General features: G+C 40.9%; 1 pseudogene; it reads left to right on the top strand.

Annotated features, from left to right (window-relative positions):
• Positions 1-2,226: 2,226 nt before the first annotated feature.
• LOC136114567 (integrin alpha-2-like) lies at positions 2,227-17,785 on the top strand (annotated as a pseudogene).
• Positions 17,786-19,452: the final 1,667 nt, after the last annotated feature.

Raw genomic sequence — 19,452 nt, 5'->3', positions numbered from 1 at the left:
CTGAAGCCAGCTTTGGGTGTGAACCCCTGGTTTCCCAGCGCTGAAATAAAGCACCGCATATAACTACGCCCGTGGTTATGTGTCCTGATTGCTAACAATACTGGCCTAAATCTTTTTTGAGCAAACAATGTTGTCACCTTTTCTTACTCCTCATCGGCACTGTTGCTGTCCCCTCAATTCCCTTCCACCTCCTTCTTTCCCCCACTAAGCCCTCTCGATACAAGTGGGGAGCCCAAACTAAAGGACTACTAGCACAGTAGAGCTTGCTAGTTTGGCCCCTGTTCTGCACTGCACCCTCTCATTTCAAATGGCTGTGTGATCTATTAATAAGGAATGTATAGCCTTAACCTGCAGAATAAAATCTTGTTTTGTTGTTGCTTTTGGAACTTCTGGTCTTTAGTAATGTTATCTCCCTAGAAAAACATAGTGACTGCACACAAATCTGAATTAGACTTGTACATGTAATGATTCTGGGATTTTGTTCAGTTTAATTATAGTCTTTAACAAGGATTATTTATTTTCTTCTGTTAAAATAAACTTGCCGTAGTTAAGCCACAGAAATGTAAAATATGTAGTAATGCTAGCTTTATACTGCTAATACATGTTGAAAATATTTGCAGGTATATTCCTAAAAGCAAATGAAATAAATAACTTAGGCTTTTTCTATGGATAAACAATGTTTAATCCAATTCCTTGTATTCCTTAAACACGTGTTCATTAGAGCATAAGCAAAACAGCGCTGGGTGCGCGGGGGATTCACTCCGCCCAACACATACACCTTTTAACAATAAGAAGTGTGCTTAAATACAGTAAGGTATTACATATTCATAATGACCCCAGGAATGCCTATACATATTCATAACCAAGCTATAAATATCCCCTGTTGTATTTAGCCAAAGAACTGGTCTGTGTTTTGCTGAGCTGTGAGGAAAATGCACTATAAGCTTTGCGGAAGCCAGGTGTTCCTCTCTTGTTTGAAGGATGACCTGTGGGAACGACAAGATGTGCGATTCCAGCTAAAGGACCTTGGACAGGTTATACAGAAGTATGGTTTTTATGAGTGTAAGGAGTGATAGTCCAGGCCAGTGAGAATGATATCTCGGGCCAGAAAACTGCTCCCATATGTATGATATGTTAATGTTGGGCCTGGGCGTGTGAATGAGTGGGTTGGAATGCCACCCACAAGATATGCATGGGAACGTGACTGAAAACAGTCACAACATGAGTGTGGTGTGTTTGGAATAACAATTTTTGAAAAAACATCCTGTCTAACCTCTTGGTCCCGGCCCGTATCTGTAAACCTATCAACTGAGAACCGTTAATGAAAGTCAGCTCAGCCAGGCTCAGCTCTGCTCTGCTCTGCTCTGCCTGGCTCTGCTCTTACTGTTAGCAATCAGGACACATAACCACAGGCGTAGTTATATGCGGTGCTTTATTTCAGCGCTGGGAAACCAGGGGTTCGCACCCAAAGCTGGCTTCGAACAACTGATTCAGACTACACCTTATTTATACAACTTGGTCACATACATATTCATTACAATTCTTGACAACCATTAGCATATTCCACACCTATTCTAACACAAACTGTCTATCTAAGAGATGCTAAGTAACATTCGCATGTTTATCAGTTATTTCTAAGTTACCTGCTTTAAAAGAATATATCATAAATCTATGTCAACTTTAAGAATAGGGTTTGGTTAGAGTTACCTGCTTATACAAAGATTCTATGGTTGCAAGGTTGGTTGCTACCTTAATGTTAATTTAACTGTAACAGATCCAGTGATATCCAGGGCAGACCCAGCAAAGGCCCATCCCGTACCTGTTCCAGAAGGGAACATTTTGTAAAATTGATTCTGTTACTAACATTACTGCTAACAAGAACTCTGTGTCTGTGTCTCTGCATCTGTATGTGTCGTTCCTCATTGCCACAAAGGCCCAAATGTTGATTTCATGTTTATTTCTTCATTCCAAGGATATTCTTCGCACTCTTTTTCCTATCTCATTTAGAAGCATGACATTTTTTTGGCCTATGCTTTACTGAATAAACTAGACTATTGATCTGTGTGTTTTTGTTCTCTCCAGAAGAATATTGCAAGTTTGATGTGACAACTTAGTTTCCCATCTGGGATCATCATTCTCTGCCACTAACAGACCAGATTGACTATCCTCTGTGCCTTTATGGATAATCAACTGACAACTTGTAGTTAATGGTCTCTCACGTGTTAAATGCTCTCCCTGGGTTACTCTGTTGTTGTTCTCTCAACTCAGATCTCTATTTTGTTGCTGGTGCACCAAGAACCAACTACACTGGCAGAATAGTGATTTATGGTGTTGACAGCCATGGTAATATCACAACTCTGCAGTCCCAGAGAGGTGAGCAGGCAATTATGGTCATGAATGCAGATTTTGCAGGCATCTGTTTTTATTGTCACAGCAGTAAATCACAATGCATTTGTTTTGCGATGCATTTCTTGCAATGCATTTTGAGTCCCACTTGCACTTTTCTCTGCCACTCGACTATTTCAATGAGGTTGACTGCAACTCCTTAACGGTATTTTAGGAAGTCATTCAATTAGTGGTAAAAGATAATCTACAAAGCCACTTAATGTGTCATGCCATCAACACTTCTAATTGGGACTCAACTCTGCTCTGCCTGAGAAGTTGTGAAGATGATATCACAAGAGAGATTTGGAAGCTTATTCTCTTTTTCTCCATTTGGGAAAGAGCAGAAAGTTTAGAGGGTTTTGGTTTGTCTTGTTTGTAAAACAAATCTGAGAATAAATCGGAGATTGGGTAGTTTCATGTGCACAGTTTAACATTAAAAAAATATACCTCTCATAGCTTATTCTCTGTTTGCATTCTTATTGTTGAGTGGCAAAACCATAGCAGTAGCTACTGGGCGGAAACAGTGGACACACAGTAAGGATATGTTTCATCAAACACTGGAGTATGTTATATAGTAATTTCCTTTCAACAGGAAATTTCATTCATTAGTATTAGACTATTTCTGAGTTTTCTGCGTCAGGTGCTAAAACATTATGCTTTACAAAATCCGCATATAAACACAACTCTCTTAAAACTGATTTCAGATTGGCTCCTATTTTGGCAGTGTGGTGTGTTCAGTGGATTTTAACAGGGATTCTGCAACAGATGTGCTCTTTTGGGTGCACCAATGTTTATGAATGACCTGAAGAAAGAGGAAGGGAGACCATACATGTTTTCCATCACAATGGTAAGAATGGCACTGTAGCAAAGCTGAAATTGGCTTTCTGCCTCCCTGTCCATGATAAGTGGTGATATTTTCATTTGCAGCTAGAGGAATTTGCTGTTGTTCCCTGGACTACAGTTTTACCAAGGAAAAAGCGTTCCAAAGTGCAATAGTACTTAGTGGCAATGTCTGTTCTGTTAAATCAGAGAGTGATCAGAAGAGCAACCCCTGGCCCCATGGCCAACTGGTGCAGACTCGTTCAAGCCATCATTGCTTCAGGCTGGCTTCTTTCAAAGCAGATTGCCCACATGCATACTAAAAAGCCTTTGGCCCTGGATCTCTTCATAGCCCCTAAGTCACTATTTAGTGTATATTTTTCAAAGTGTTTGAAATACTGTGAGTAGCATTTTTGTAATGAAAAACAGAGTGTGTGCTTTGCCCAGGGTGTGGCAGGGGTAAATGGTGTCAAGCCTGCCTGGTTTAGAGGACTACAGATGGAGCCCTGCCCAGTGCAGCCTTGCCCATTCTGATTTTCAGGAGCAACTGAAAACTGCTGCTTTAGGTGGATCCCTGGTCCTGGTTTTAGGCACTGTACACAAATATAAAACAAGGTTGAACATTTGTCTGAAAAGCTTAGCTCGAGGCTTTTGCTAATTAATTGTTTGACATTTAATTTTGGCAAATCTGTTCAACATCTAACAGCATTCCCAAAATAGTTCTAATAAATGCTCTTCTGCCACTTTTCTGCATTGTTTTGCAGACTTTCGCACTGGATGGTTGCTATTGCTCATTTTGCTGTCATTGTCAGCAAAACCATCTTATTTGTCTGATGCTTGACTGACTGTGGTTTTTATTCAGCTCTGTGGTAGGTGTTTTCAGAATATCTGTATTAACAGTCCTGAAGCCTCTGGCACTTTTGAACAGCTTCACAATCAATCATGGATGTCTGGATATGCAAAGTAAATTAATAACTTCTATCCATCAGGGAAAACCAAACATGGCCTTTTTACTAGGGAAATGGCGATCAAATAAGTAGAGAGGAAGGACCATCCTCTTCAAGAGCAGCTCATAGTCAGATCATCCTGCAGCACCTGGAAACTGTACCCTAAGGCAATTTCAACGTAGATGGAGGTACTGGAAATGGTACTGCTAGTAAATGACATTGGTTTTTGTGACCATGGAATGAGATACAAAATATGTAAGAAAAGAAAAATTGAAGGTTTGAGGTTTTTTTCATGTTTTGAAAACTGAATAAATTGAAAGACTATCCTCACAACCTTTAGACTTTGACAAAAGTTTAAAATTCTTTAAAGTTAAATAATATACAAATTTAAGAATAATGAGATACTGATTTTTTTAAAGAACCTGGATTTGTGCAACTTGTCTATGTTGTGCAAGTTATACTTTTCTAGCCATTTTTAATAAATAACTTGATTGTCATTTCTAAAATTTTAAACACAGCATGATAACTGAGGCTAAAGATGAGAATGATATTTGCTAGAGAGTTGAATTTAAGCTAGTGTAAATGTGATTATTATAATTATATATAATAAAGATTTCCAATCTTTTGTCATTGACACTGGAGAGGTCAAGAGTTTAGCATGGACACATGTTTTTTGTATTAGTTTAATTAGGAAATTGCATTTCTGTTGCAAATAATTATGTCCAGTTACATAATTTCCATTCCCTCTGCATAAAAACTGGTAATTCAAAACTGGAAACTGTATTTTTCAATGTATTGTGAAACTTTCAGACCGTCAGATGAGGACAGTGAAAGCATTTAAGCCTCATACATATGGTTCTCTTTGCTGTTAGTGCTTTGCATAGCATGCTTTAATTTTGTTGTGTAATGCTTACCAAGGCTCTGAGACATAATGCAAACTGAATGGGCAATGGGCAATACAATGGGAAGGAATTCAGGGTTGAGCAGTCCAAGGGGAATGTATTGGAAAATGTAAGGAACATTTAATGAAGAACTGTTGTTTTTACATAACTGAGGATTTGGCACCTGACCCTAGCAGGGGGGAAGGACCGAGAGACATTGGACTATGAATCCTTAATGTAATACACAGTCTCTTCCCAGAATATGTACTGACACCTGTATACATACTGATACCTGTATTGATAAGTTAATTTAGGGGGAAGTGTAGCCAAAGTACCAGGAATCCATATCTTAAACAGATTGATAAGGGGAAGGGTATTGTGTGCGTCGGGATAGTCTGTAAACCCTGAAGTATCCAACCAATGGGGAACAGGGGAGGGAAATTGCGGCCAGGATTTTGGGAAAATATAAGCAGGGGCTTTTTGCCCCATTCGGTGTGCCTACCTTTAGGTAGAACACCCGGTCTTGCAAAATCGTTATCAAAATATGCTTTGCCAAGAGATCCTGCCTGGGCCTATTATATTTGCAAAAGAATTGTTTCCTACAGAAAACAAAACCAAAAAACAGTGCACATCGATATTGCTCCTTTGTCTAATCTGGTGCAATGACAGTTGTGCTTTTCTTTTTCATTTTTTTTTCCTTTTTTTTTTAAGGGAATTTTTGATCAACAAGAACTCCTACCAAGTCCACAGAGGTGAGAAAACACTTGCTTTGGATCAGTGATTGCAATGCTTGCAGACATAGATTTGTATGGCTTTATGATGCTGTAATAGGTGCACCACTGGAAAACCAAAATTCTGGAGCAATTTACAATGGATTTCAAAAGACTATAATTACTGAATATTCTCAGGTAAACATCTTTGTTGCATAATATTATACTCAGTGCTTTTAGATCTGCTAGAGGAAAACAGAAGGACTTTCTATCTATTTATTGGCTACTATTTCATCCTCTTAAAGGAATAATGTTATTCTCAAGGCTTATTTCAAGTTTTGTGCCTCTCCTTACTTCAACTGTCAGCATGTCCTGGATGATGTTGTGGTGCTTATAGCTGAAGTGTACAGAGGAGAAGGACTTGGCAGATGCTCTATCTGAGCCTCTTATAATATTTGGTGCCTGTATATGAAGTCTGCTGATTTCCTATACATTTTTTGACACCCAATATTCAGGTTTTTAGGGCTGATATACAACAATGAAGACTGGATAAATCCCAGTTCTGTAAATTATAAATATGTAGTATTAAAGGAAAATACTTTCAAGGGTCTTTGTGTATCCTATATACTACTATAATGGTAAATTTAATGTCACTTTCCATGCAGACATTTTGGTTGCAGAAAGTGTTTGTTAGAAGTCCTATTATGCTTCCTATTCTTTAAGTTGCTCAATGTGAAATGGAAAAAGTTTCCAGTAAGTACTAGCTGGCATACAGCAGTCAGTTAATTGATCTGCTATCAAGACAGAAAAATCTAGTCTGTTGTCTGCTCCAACAGGGGAGGAAAAAGTGCTTAAAATCATCTGAGAAAACATCCACAAAAGCATTTTGTTTAAAGAATACATTGTGTATACAGGGAATATCAGTGAAAATCCATTGCTTAGGCTGCTCTCTACAGACTTAAGCACCCTTGTGGCAAATTCAGTAATCAAACTCTCCCAGAAAATTTTAGGATCAGGTTCTACTTTTGGACAACAGCTCCAATTCTCTGGAAGATCAGTAGATGGTCGTGGAGACTTAGATGGTGATGACATTACTGATGTATCAGTTGGTGCTGATGGAAATATGGTTCTGCTATGGTTGGTAAACTCTTTTAGAAAGGAAGCACTTAATGATTCAGATTCAAGTTGAGCATTTAGTTTATTAAACATAAAAAAAAAATCTCATTCTATGTGTTAAGAGCCTTCATCGCTGCTATCAGAGCTAGATGAAAAACAGCATTAGACTAAAACTTTTTAAAGTATGTATTATGTCCCACACCCTAGAGATAGGAGAGAAAGTCAGGAAAAAGGAAGACTTTCCTTTGGTTGAGGAGGATCAGGTTAGAGATCATTTAGACAAACCAGACATCTACAAATCCATGGGCCCCTATGGGATGCACACACAAGTGCTGAGAGAGCTGGCAGATGTTATTGCTAAACCACTCTCCATCATCTTTGAAAGCTCTTATAGAACAGGAGAGGTGCCTGAGGACTGGAAGTAAGTGAATGTCACTCCAATCTTCAAAAAGGGCAAGAAGGATGACTCAGGAAACTACAGGCCAGTCAGCCTCACCTCCGTCCCTGGAAAGGTGATGGAACAGCTCATTCTGGACATCATCTCCAAGTATGTGGAGGAAAAGAAGGTTATCAGGAGTAGTCAGTATGGGTTCACCAAAGGGAAAACACGTCTGATCAACCTGATAGCCTTCTATGATGGTATGACCAGCTGGGTAGACGAGGAAAGAGCAGTGGATGTTGTCTACCTTGACTTGAGTGAGGCTTTTGACACTGTCTCTCACAACATCCTCATAGGTAAGCTCAGGGTTGGATGAATGCATGGTGAGATGGATCATGAACTGGCTGGATGGCAGAGCTCAGAGGGTTGTGATCAACTGTGCAGAGTCTGGTCAGAGGCCTGTAGTTAGTGGGGTTCCCCAGGGGTCAGTGTTAGGTCCAGTCCTCTTCAATCTGTTCATCAATGACCTAGATGAAGAGACTGAGTGCACCCTCAGTAAGTTTGCTGATGACACCAAACTGCGAGAAAGGGTTGACACACCAGAAGACTGTGCTGCCATTCAGTGAGACCTGGACAGGCTGGAGGACTCGGCAGGGAAGAACCTAATGAAATTTAACAAGGAGGAGTGTAGGGTCCTGCAACTGGGATGGAATAAATTCAGGCACTAGTACAGACTAGGGGTGAACCTGCTTGAAAGCAGCATTCCAGTGAAGGACTTGGGAGTTCTGGTCAATGACAGATTGACCATGAGTCAGCAATGTGCCCTTGTGGCCAAGAAGGACAACGGTATCCTAGGGTACATTAAGAAAAGTGTGACTAGCAGGTCAAGGGAGGCCCTGGTGAGGCCGCATCTGGAGTACTGCATCCAGTTCTGGGCTCCCTAGTTTAAGAAGGACAAGGAATTACCAGAGGGAGTGCAGCAGAGAAGACAAGGCTGAGAGAGGACCTGATCAATGCTTATAAATATCTGAAGGGTGGATGTCAAGAGGATGGACCAGATTCTTTTCAGTGGTGCCCAACAATAGGATGAGGGGCAACAGGCACAGACTGAAACATAGGAGGTTCCATTTGAATATGAGGAAAAAATACTTTGAGGGTGACAGAGCACTGAAACAGGCTGCCCAGAGAGGTTGTGGAGTCTCCTTCTCTGGAGACATTCAAAACGTGTTCCTGGACGCATTTCTGTGCGATCTAGACTTGGTGTACCTGCTTTAGCAGATGGATTGGACTAGATTATCTCCCGAGGTCCCTTCCAACCCTAACCATTCTGTGATTCTGTCATTATATCATCTAAACATTGAAAACTAAGCCAACCTGGGGGGCAGAGGCCAGGTGCGCAGTGGGCAGGAAGAAGCTGGTGGCAGAGGCTACTGATAGGGACCCGGGCAGGGACAGGGAGGACCAGGAGACACCCCTGCCCACCACCACTGTGCAGGCATGTGGTCTAGAAGGAAGGGGCAGCAGCAGGGAGTGGGGCTTGCTTGAGAGTATTTGTAACAGTAGATCGTACTCCATTCACTACAGTATAATTTTGATAGCTGAGCCTAAGACAGATGAAGCCACTTTCCACACAACCTGTGTGACCTATACTAGCTGGTAGGCTGATCTGAGGAGAGACTTGTCCTGCAGGGTAAGGACAGAGAGCAGTGAAAGAGAGTTGGCACCTATTTCTGGCAAGAAACCCATATTTTGTGGCATGTGGCCTTTGCCAGAGCAATCTGAATGCTTTCACAAAACAAAGAAGAAAGGCTTCACAAGAACCCAAATTTTGTGCCTCCCTAAGTACTGTGTATTTTCCACTATTTCCTTGAGGAGCTAAATTAAAAAAGCAGCTTGCTTTCCTGTCTGTCACCTGTCTTCTAGCCTGAGGCTTTCCACTGTAACAAGAAAAACATCACTAAATTGCTACTTATTTCATAATAAAACAAGATTAGTTTAAGTGAATGGTCAGTTTGGACTTTTGACCCACAATAGAACTGCTGGTGGTGCTGATGGGAGTTACGTTAAAGAAAATTATGCTCCTTGGAGTACCAGCATTTATTTAGATTAATGAAGATGCTAGTTTTTCTTTCATTCTGTCATTTGGTCTGATTAATGAGTTCCACTTTTTATTAGTGTTTTTCTTTACATGCAGGATTCCTTTGAAACTGTTCTTCAAAATCATGATTAATTATATTACAGTTGTTTTTCTGAAAAATAAGAATATTAATTAAAATGAAGAATTACCCTTCTTTGCCTTCCCAGAGGAGCTCAGTAACTTCCTTAAAGGAGCAGAAGCAGTTTACTTATTGGGAAAACAGGACAAGGGCTTCATTCTCTCTTATCTTAAGGGAAGGATTAGAGCAGGGGTGTAAAACTCATTTTCACCGGGGGGCTATATCAACCTCATGGAGTAGTTACATTTATACAGTCCTAAAATTACATTCGGCCCTTTGAAGGCAACCGCAAGGCTGATGTGGCCCCTGGTGAAAATGAGTTTGACACCCCTGGATTAGAGCATTAATTTGACATGATAAATTATTCATTGTCATTACTGAAAGTTACTGTATCAACAAATTCAGTTACATTCAAAGAAAAACAATTTTACCAGTTCCATAAAAAATGTTTGCATTGGGAAGCAAAAAAAAACAATGTTACATTTACAGATAGCAATAGAAAATAGCTTTTAAGTTACCCAGTGCTCTTGAAAATCGCATGTAACCTTTTAAAAATATTTTTCAGGTCACAACACATTGCAAATGTGTCCATAATTGCCTCATTTAAACCTGAGAAAATCAGTCTGCTGAATAAGAACACAAAAATAACTGTCAAAATATGTTTTCAGGCTACATTTAGACCTGCTAAGATAAATAATCAAGTGGGTAAGAGTATTTCAATGGCTTGTTTTATATTAGTTTCTTCAAAAGTCCATTATTGAAGTGAGTAGTGGAAATTCTAAAGAAATATTGGATTGCATGTCAAGAAAGGCCATACCAGTATAAAACTTAAGTGCTTGAAAAAGTGGTTTTAAGACCTACTTTCATAATTGGCTCCATAATTGTTGAAAAGTGAGGAATTAACAATATAAAGGAGAGCTGTATCCTCACTGTTCAACAAACAGAAAATGTCATTAGTGAGAAGCTGATTTTTTTCAAACTTTGCTCACCAGGTTATGTGGTTTTCCTTCAGCTGATATCAGATACAGCAAGAGACTTCAGGAAAGGTAATTTAGTATTTCTGGAGGCTGCTACTCATGAGGACAGAAGCTTTGTGAACTGCTGGTTTCAACAGCAGGCTGGAGACTTAAAAATCTATAGGCTCAGTGCAGATTTCAGTGGGGAGAAGCTCTTCATTTCAGAGGACAGGAGAGCACCAAATATTTCTGAGACCAGCACTGGCCTCTCATGAAGCTATTTAAATGAACATGTAATAGATAACACCAGCTGGACTTCAGTGCTATGCATAGTGCCTTTAGGAACTTATGTTAGCTATAAAATAACGGTGAACTTTCATAGTGTATTAGTTCTAACATGAAGAGAAGAAGACAGAAATTATTATGCAATTGAAGGGAAGATGAAGGTTCTTTATAGTCTCCTCAGAGTTCAGGGATATTGTTGCAAGGCTCCTTTATCTAGCATAATCCTGACTCTGGCTTCTTGCCTGAGCTGCAGGCTGCAGTGGAGACTGGACTGACTGACTCTGTGGATGAGAAATTACATCAGGATTTATACCTGTTTGACTGCCTTGGAAAACATAATAAAATGTTATCATTTTGAGACTGGTCTGTGTTTAGCAAACTACAAAAAAAAAAAAAATTTAGTGTGGTTTGGAAAGCCTTATCATTCTATAATGTTGAGCGTAGTAATGAGATCATGGGCAGTTAGACTCATCAAAAAATGTAGTTATTCTTCTTGTAGGTATAAAGTACAATACAACACTGGATGCAGATCTCCAGTCCTCTAGAGTGACTTAAAGAGGATTTTTCAAAGAAAATAATGAAAGGTACATGCAGAGGGATCTTGTGGTACGTCAAGAGGAGAATTGTGTTCATGACATCTTCAGTGTATAGGTAAGTGCAATTGCAAGCAGCCTTATGTGACAAAAATGAACAGAGGAAGATGTTGATGAATTTTACATCTATAAGATGACTTTCATGTATGGTGTAATCATTTACATTTTTCAAATCTCCCACAACTGGAAAATACTGAGTAAGATTTTGATTTCAAAGACACTAATAAATGTCTTATTCAGTACAGCTTTTTAGGACAGAAGAAGCCGCTCTTAATTACGTACTTCAGCTCTGACCTGACACAGAGCCTATAGTCCATAGTTTCAATAGATTTTAATTTCCCTCTGAGTAGATTCTTCCATAAAGACTAAGACTTTGTTGTGGGGGAGTGATTTAGGATTCTGCTTACTGCAGAACAATATTTAGATTTCTCAAAGAAAAGTGCGACTTAAAAGACTTCGGTGGCAGGTTCACTCTATTATTTACTGCATAGAGGAAATACGCCAAGCCAAATGCTGCTTACCTTCTCTCCAGGAGCCTGATACCCATTCACGGAGGAAACTTTCAGGTATCTTCTCTCCAGGGGCCTGTTACCTGTTTGCAAAGCAAACTTTCAGGCGTCTCCTCTCCCTGATAACTGTTCACTCCAGAGTCTGTGTTTTAGAACTCCAGAGGCAAATTATCAGGCTAGGCCTGATAACCGTTCATGGAGTAAACTTTGAGGAAACAAAATTCTCAAAAAAAAAAAAAATGGAGTAGAATAGCAGGAGGGCTGACTCAAGCTGGGTACCTGTGCAGAAGTCCAACCTCAGTATGGAAAACCATAGACTTTTGTATTTTTACAGACTATTCATACCATGATTCAATCCAACAGCAATATTTCAGTTTGGGGTCTTCTTGCTTCTCATTGGATCTTTTTCACTAATCTCATATGTGCCTTTCTTTATAGTCCATAGCCTTGCAGGTACTGTTTTTTCTGAATAAATAATTTTCTTCTCAACAAAGTGCAAACTAGACCTTATCTTCCAAGTATAGTGTAGTTTGTCATTGCTTTTCATAAATATGAGCAGAACTTTACAGCTTAAGATTTCAGCAAATCCAGGAGGCCTGTGTGGTTGAATAGGGATTTGCTGGGTATGCTCAAGCAGAAGAGGAGAGTTTACAGGTCATGGAAGCAGGGGCTGGCCACTTGGGAGGAATATAAGGTTGCTGTTAGAGGATGTAGGAAGGCAGCTAGGACAGCCAAGGCCAACTTAGAATTACAGCTGGCGAGAGGGGTCAAGGACAGCAAAAAGAACTTTTTCAAATACATAGTAGATAAAACTAATACCAGAGGCAATGTAGGCCCACTGATGAATGAGGTGGGTGCCCTGGTGGCGGAAGACACAGAGAAGGCAGAATTGCTAAATGCCTTCTTTGTCTCTGTCTACTCTGCTGGAGGCTGTCCTGGGGAGCCCCGTACCCCTGAGACCCCGGATGAAGCCAGATCAATGGAGGAGTTTGCTTTAGTTGATGAGGACTGGGTTAGGGAGGAATTAAGTAGTCTGGACATCCATAAATCCATGGGTCCAGATGGGATGCATCCACGAGTGCTGAGGGACCTGGCTGAAGTCATTGCTGGACCGCTCTCCATCATTTTTGCCAAGTCTTGGGAAACGAGAGAGGTGCCCAAGGAATGGAGGAAAGCAAATGTCACTCCAGTCTTCAAAAAGGACAAGAAGGAGGACCCGGGTAATTATAGACTGGTCAGCCTCACCTCTGTCCCTGGGAAAGTAATGTAACAGCTTATCCTTAGTGTCATCGCAAGACATATCAGGGATAAGAGGGTCATTAGGGGCAGTCAGCATGGCTTTACCAAGGGTAAGTCATGCTTGACCAACCTCATAACCTTTTATGAGAACGTAACAAGGTGGATGGATGATGGCAGAGCGGTGGATGTGGTCTACCTTGACTTCAGTAAAGCCTTTGACACAGTCTCTCACAGCATCCTCACAGCTAAATTGAGGAGGTGTGGTCTAGACAATAGAGTAGTGAGGTGGGTTGCAAACTGGCTTAAAGAGAGAAACCAGAGAGTGGTGGTCAATGATGCAGAGTCCAGTTGGAGGCCAATATCTAGTGGAGTGCCTCAGGGGTCAGTACTGGGGCCAATATTATTCAATATATTCATTAACGATTTGGATGAGGGAATTGAGTGTACTATCAGCAAGTTTGCTGATGACAGTAAGCTGGGAGGAGTGGCTGACACACCAGAAGGCTGTGCTGCCATCCAGTGGGACCTGGACAGGCTGGAGAGTTGGGCAGGGAATTACCTGATGAAATTTAACAAGGGCAAGTGTAGAGTCCTGCATCTGGGCAGGAACAACCCCAGGTTCCAGTATAGGTTGGGAAATTACATATTAGAGAGCAGTGTAGGGGAAAGGGACCTGGGGGTCCTGGTGGACAACAGGATGACCATGAGCCAGCACTGTGCCCTTGTGGCCAGGAAGGCCAATGGCATCCTCGGGTGTATTACAAGGGGGGTGGTCAGTAGATCGAGAGAGGTCCTCCTTCCCCTCTACTCCGCCCTGGTGAGACCCCATCTGGAATATTGTGTCCAGTTCTGGGCCCCTCAGTTCAAGAAGGACAGGGAACTGCTGGAGAGGGTCCAGCATAGGGCAACAAAGATGATTAAGGGAGTGGAGCACCTCCCTTATGAAGACAGGCTGAGGGAGCTGGGTCTCTTTAGTTTGGAGAAGAGGAGACTGAGGGGTGACCTTATTAATGTTTATAAATATATAAAGGGTGAGTGCCATGAGAATGGAGCCAGGCTCTTCTCAGTGGCAAACAATGATAGGACAAGGGGTAATGGGATCAAGCTGGAACACAAGAGGTTCCACTTAAATTTGAGAAAGAACTTCTTCTCAGTGAGGGTGACAGAGCACTGGAACAGGTTGCCTAGGGGGGTTGTGGAGTCTCCTTCCCTGGAGAAATTCAAAGCCCGCCTGGACACATTCCTGTGCGACCTCACCTAGGCGTTCCTGCTCCAGCAGGGGGATTGGACTAGATGATCTTTCGAGGTCCCTTCCAATCCCAAACATACTGTGATACTGTGATTACTAAGTAACATGAAGCGAGAGTGTATTAGAAATCATACAACCTTATACTTCTAAATAATTAATTATATTTAGTGTGCATCTACTTTAGCTAAATGATTAATATGAAACTTAAATTGGGCTCATCTAGTGACCTGTGAGTCGTAAAACCGTTGCCATACAGCCAGTTTATTTAGTAGAGAGAGTTCAAAGCAGGCTTACCCAGTCTGTCATATTTATACAATAAAGTGGTTGACTCATAGTCAAACTGCATATAGTGGTAAAGGTATGCATGAGACTCCCTGTACCCACGACTTGTCAGTGTTCAGTTGCTGTTCTGCTTCCTTGTAGTTTTCCTAAAAGGAGTTCTTGGCCTGGCTGCAGCTCAGGCCTTTACCTCCTCTGGAGCCTGGACCAAACTGCTACTGGTTTGGCTGCAGGGGGTCGAGTGCATCCACCACAGACATACATAGCAAATGTTTTATCTCAAGCTAACAACATTTCAGGCAGTCTTCTGGTGCATGTTAGCGCTGGGTATACACAAGTTGTGCTTGGAAAAATAAAAATAAAGTCTCCATCTTTCTCTAGAACCTAAGAGTGAACACAGCCCAGAGAGTTGCCGAATGCCCCCTGCATGATGCTAGATCAGGCAGTTATAAAGTCAGAGGACTTTGATTCTTGCTTTCCTTTGCAATGCAAATATCCTTCATTTGTTGATCACATTTAGTGCCATTGTGGAGCCATGAGCAACAGGAATAGAAGAGTATCCATACGGTACTAAGAAACAGAAGAGACATGAGGTATATTGCATTTTAGTGTTGCTCAGGTCCAACTGCTCTCTGTAGTGATGAGACAGAGTGGAATAAGAATTTGACTTCTGCAGCTATGTGAGAATGAAAGTCACCTGCTGGTGGCTTTTGAGGACCAGCTTCTGCACCTGCAGAGAATCTGCATGTTTCTTCGCCCTAGAAGTGACTGTGTGAATACAATCTCCAGGAATCTTAGGAAAAGCATTTTATCATGGAAATGGCAGTAAAAGCCATTTAGTAAGAGAAGCCCACACTAGGCAATCTCACAAAATTATTTCAGTAAAGAAATGAAGCTTTGCATTGTTACTACTTGTTTAGAGCAAGTATGGTTTCACTATGCGTTATCAGTTTACAACAGAATTACCCATTTTACCCCTATTTGCTGTTGTGGCAGCAACATGTGTTTTACAGGAACCTTCTGATGCAGTGAATTCCCTTAGTTTGAGCATTGACATTGGCCTTGAAAATCCTGGCTCCAGCTGTGACAACCTTGAAGCACTCCCCCCATCCCAATTGAAACAAAGGATGATGTTATGCCTTAAACATCTAGTTTATGATACTTTGGGCAGAAAAGATAGATGGCTGTGGAGGCAGACACCTTGTCTTTTCTTTCCCAAGGTTTTGTGAAATGAAACATATATTTTTAAGATAGAGGCAATTAACAGTGTTGCTGTGAAGGCCTCATGGCCTAATTGGGATGATAGAGATGAACCATCTGTTGGACAAGTAATTATCAGAAGAAACAACGAACCAACAGCTACCCCTGACAGGCAAAACAACTCACTTCTGGTCAGTACTGTGAACTTTCCCCTAGTTTGAAGACCCCAGACCCATTTCCAGAAGAGTCTTCCTAATTAGCATGAAGACTGAACAGAGGGAGGAGACAAACCACCCCCATGTAAATTAACTGGGTTATAAAATGACCTCGCGCATAGCACGAAGTGTGGTGTGTATATGCTGTGCAGCGTGACCAAAGTCTTCAACGCGTCCACCCCCCTCCAGAGGATGTCACGGGACCAACTGACCGACCTGTGGAGTGGTGATATCTTATTGTCTCTCTCTCTCATATCTTAGTCTAACATATCTACTTCATTTTTCTTCTCTCTTTTTTCATTCTTCTTGAACATATAAAGGTAATATCATTGTAAGTTTTGTTGCTAAAGTCTTGTTAAGTTTTGCATTATAGTTACTAATTGTTGCCAATCCACCATTTTTAGAAGGGTTTTTGCTGTCAATGTATTGATAAGTTCTGTGATATAATAATATACTTTTACCGAGTCACTTATCGCTGTAATTTTTATTCCACCAAGTGCTTTTAGTAAATTGGACCTCTTGAGTGATTGTCTGTCATCACTTTGTGTTACCACGCAGAAATACCCAGACCTAACTTGCACCTGATCTCACCTGGTGGGACAGGACACCAGCCCTGTCCTTGATATATATTCTCCTGCATCTGTGGCCCATAGTGTAAGTATACAGATTGTATTGTAAAACACCTGGCTATACACACATGCACAGCATGTGGCTCCCACAAACACCGAACAGGTACATGCAAGTGAAAACTCATGTTCTAGTTCAGTCACTGGGCTGAAAGCAGGCACCTGAGGGGATGTCACTTGGTTCCTTTTATACCTTTGTCTGTATTGCATGAGCTTGCTCTCATATACACATCTACCAGCCACCAGGGCATAACAAGCATGTTGGTTGATCCATGTCACTGTTCATGTAAACTTCTAGTTGATGGCAAAGATGATACCATAAAATCAGCAAATTGAAGAAACTTCTAAAACCAGTGTTTAAGGTTTTAAAAGCAAGCATTCCATTTTAATTATTGACATGTGTCACTCAGACACTCTCTTGGGGATAGCTCTGCCTAGTGAGGGCACTGAAGAAGCTCCAGACAAAGGTTATATCCGCACAGATCATACATATTCATTACATTTCCAGGAAATCCTTTGTATATGCATTATATTCCTTTGTTATTTGGCTTGTAACTGCAAAACCAGTATGAACCGGTCCTTGCGCTGGTGTCGCCACCTTATCTTCTGAAAGTAAGGGCATTGTTTCCTAACCTTCTTCTGCTTATCTCAACAAATACAATTCTTGTGACTTAATGCTTAATAAGTGCCTAACACCTAACATCTGTGAACTTTATTCTTATTAACTTAGTGCCTAAAATCTATGACCCTTATTCTTATTAACTTATTTTATTACTAATTTCTGATTTTAGGTATCAAAATAATTTAGGTTCATTTAACCTACAATAGAAGAGTAAATAAAAGAGATGGATCCTCTTAGATCATATTCATTGTGGGTTAACGGTACCCTGTCTGTACCATTCTTATGGATCAGTTGACATATAGTAACATTAGTGTTAACTTGTTCATGTGTCAGGGTTTTTAATGCCCTTTGGAGGGATTTTCTTATCTGCAAAGCAAAAATGTTCTTCCCCTCAAAGGTGTTTAACATTGCTATCTGTAGATAACTTTAAAGTTGAGCATTGTCATTCAGAAAATGTTTCTGGTTTTCATAGATTCCTTTTATTAAAGACTGTGGTGAAGATTAAATTTGTATCTGTGATCTTGGTCTGAATGTTCAGCAGAAGGCAGAAAATGGGTAAGTGGAATTGTTGGGGTCAGGTGTCAGTTTTCATCAGCTGATTTGTGGGCTCTGGATTAATTTCTATATAAGAATGTCTTTCTAGTTCAACATCTGGGTGAACAATTGGGTGACAGGTTGGGCACAAAGGGTTACAGTAAATGGGGTTATGTCGGGCTGGCGACCAGTCACTAGCGTGATTCCGCAGGGATCCATCTTAAGGCCAGCACTCTTCAATGGCTAAACAGGATGGGTTTTTTTCAAAAAATTTTGTTCCAAACACACACCCAGGCCCAACACTCATACGCCATACATCCTGAGGGCAGTATTCTGGCCCGAGATATCATTCTCACTGACCTGGGCTATCACTCCTTCACAAACACACAGTCCTGTGTAACCTGTCAAGGCCACCTTGTTTTGACTGATTGCTGTGATTTAATCATGTTAGTATTAGTCTACTTTGATCGTCCAAATAGTCATGTTAGTATTGATCTTCCTTTATCATCCGTGTGACTGGAGCCATACATCCTGACGTTCCTACAAATACTGTAGCAGATGCACACACACACCCCCACAGCCCCCTCCCCCCCTTGAAAACAGCAGAAACTTCTAGGCTGATGGACCACTATGGTCATGCATACTCCCCTTGGTTGACAGACAGGGCCCTTGACCAATGAAACACCCTGGCTGAGAGAAGTTTCTGGACCACTACCAGAAGTGATCACAGATCAGATTCAATTAGGTTATAAATGGAGCCCACTGGAGAACCCCACTGAGTTGGTCTTCCTTAGAGCAGTGGGTCTGCAGTTGAAGACTCTCCTCCTTAGACTGGCCATCTAAGGAACATTCCTTGAGGACTGAGACACCTTGTTGAATTGGTAAATGATCTTCTGGGTACCCTTGAGAGTCCTCACTTTGTATGAATGGAAAGATGCACATTTTGAATCATCACTCTAGAGTTTTGGGATCTGATCCCTTGAGTTTGACTCAGCTGTGTAGTAATTGAACTCCTAACCGGCATCTGAATTTGTGTTTTATAATGGTATCAGAGTGCTGAATAATTTCTGATTAGAATAAAGTCTGTTTAGAACTTATTGCCTGTCTAAATTGTCTTTTGGGGTGCCTCCATGACAAACGCAAAAAAAATATTGAAGCAAAAGGAGTTCAGTTCTTTCATAATCATCCATGATTTCTGATTTTCTTGCTATAGCAAATAATTTATGCATATGTAAGTATAGCTACCTGAATTAATTGCGAATTATTTGCTTTGCAGGTAACAACAGGAAGTATTTCAGTAAAGATGGCATCTGTAAAAATCCATCTTCCAGAGCTGACCAACAAAGATAACCCATTGATGTACATCACTGCAGTCACCACAGATCAGGTGAAGAACTGAACTGCACAAACTGCTTTGTTTTGAGGTTTAATCAGTACCATAAACATCAATTATTTCCCTCATAACGTGGCTGAGATTCAAGGGATCCCTGCTTTATCTCCTTGTCCCTTCTTCACAAAGGGAACAGGGAGGACCACAGTGGTACACTGGTCTAGTACTTGGCAGATGTGTATTATCTTTACTGACTTTTTATACGACCCTGGAGCTCTTTGACTAGGTCATTCTCCAAGTTCCTTGGAAGGGTATAAGAAAAATGGAATTTTTAGATCAAGACAAACCTTTCAGGTAAATCT

Source organism: Patagioenas fasciata, chromosome W (genome assembly GCF_037038585.1).
Source record: "Patagioenas fasciata isolate bPatFas1 chromosome W, bPatFas1.hap1, whole genome shotgun sequence".
NCBI lineage: Eukaryota > Metazoa > Chordata > Aves > Columbiformes > Columbidae > Patagioenas > Patagioenas fasciata.
Note: the sequence above shows the minus strand (reverse complement) of the source record. Positions and strands in the feature narration are given on the sequence as shown.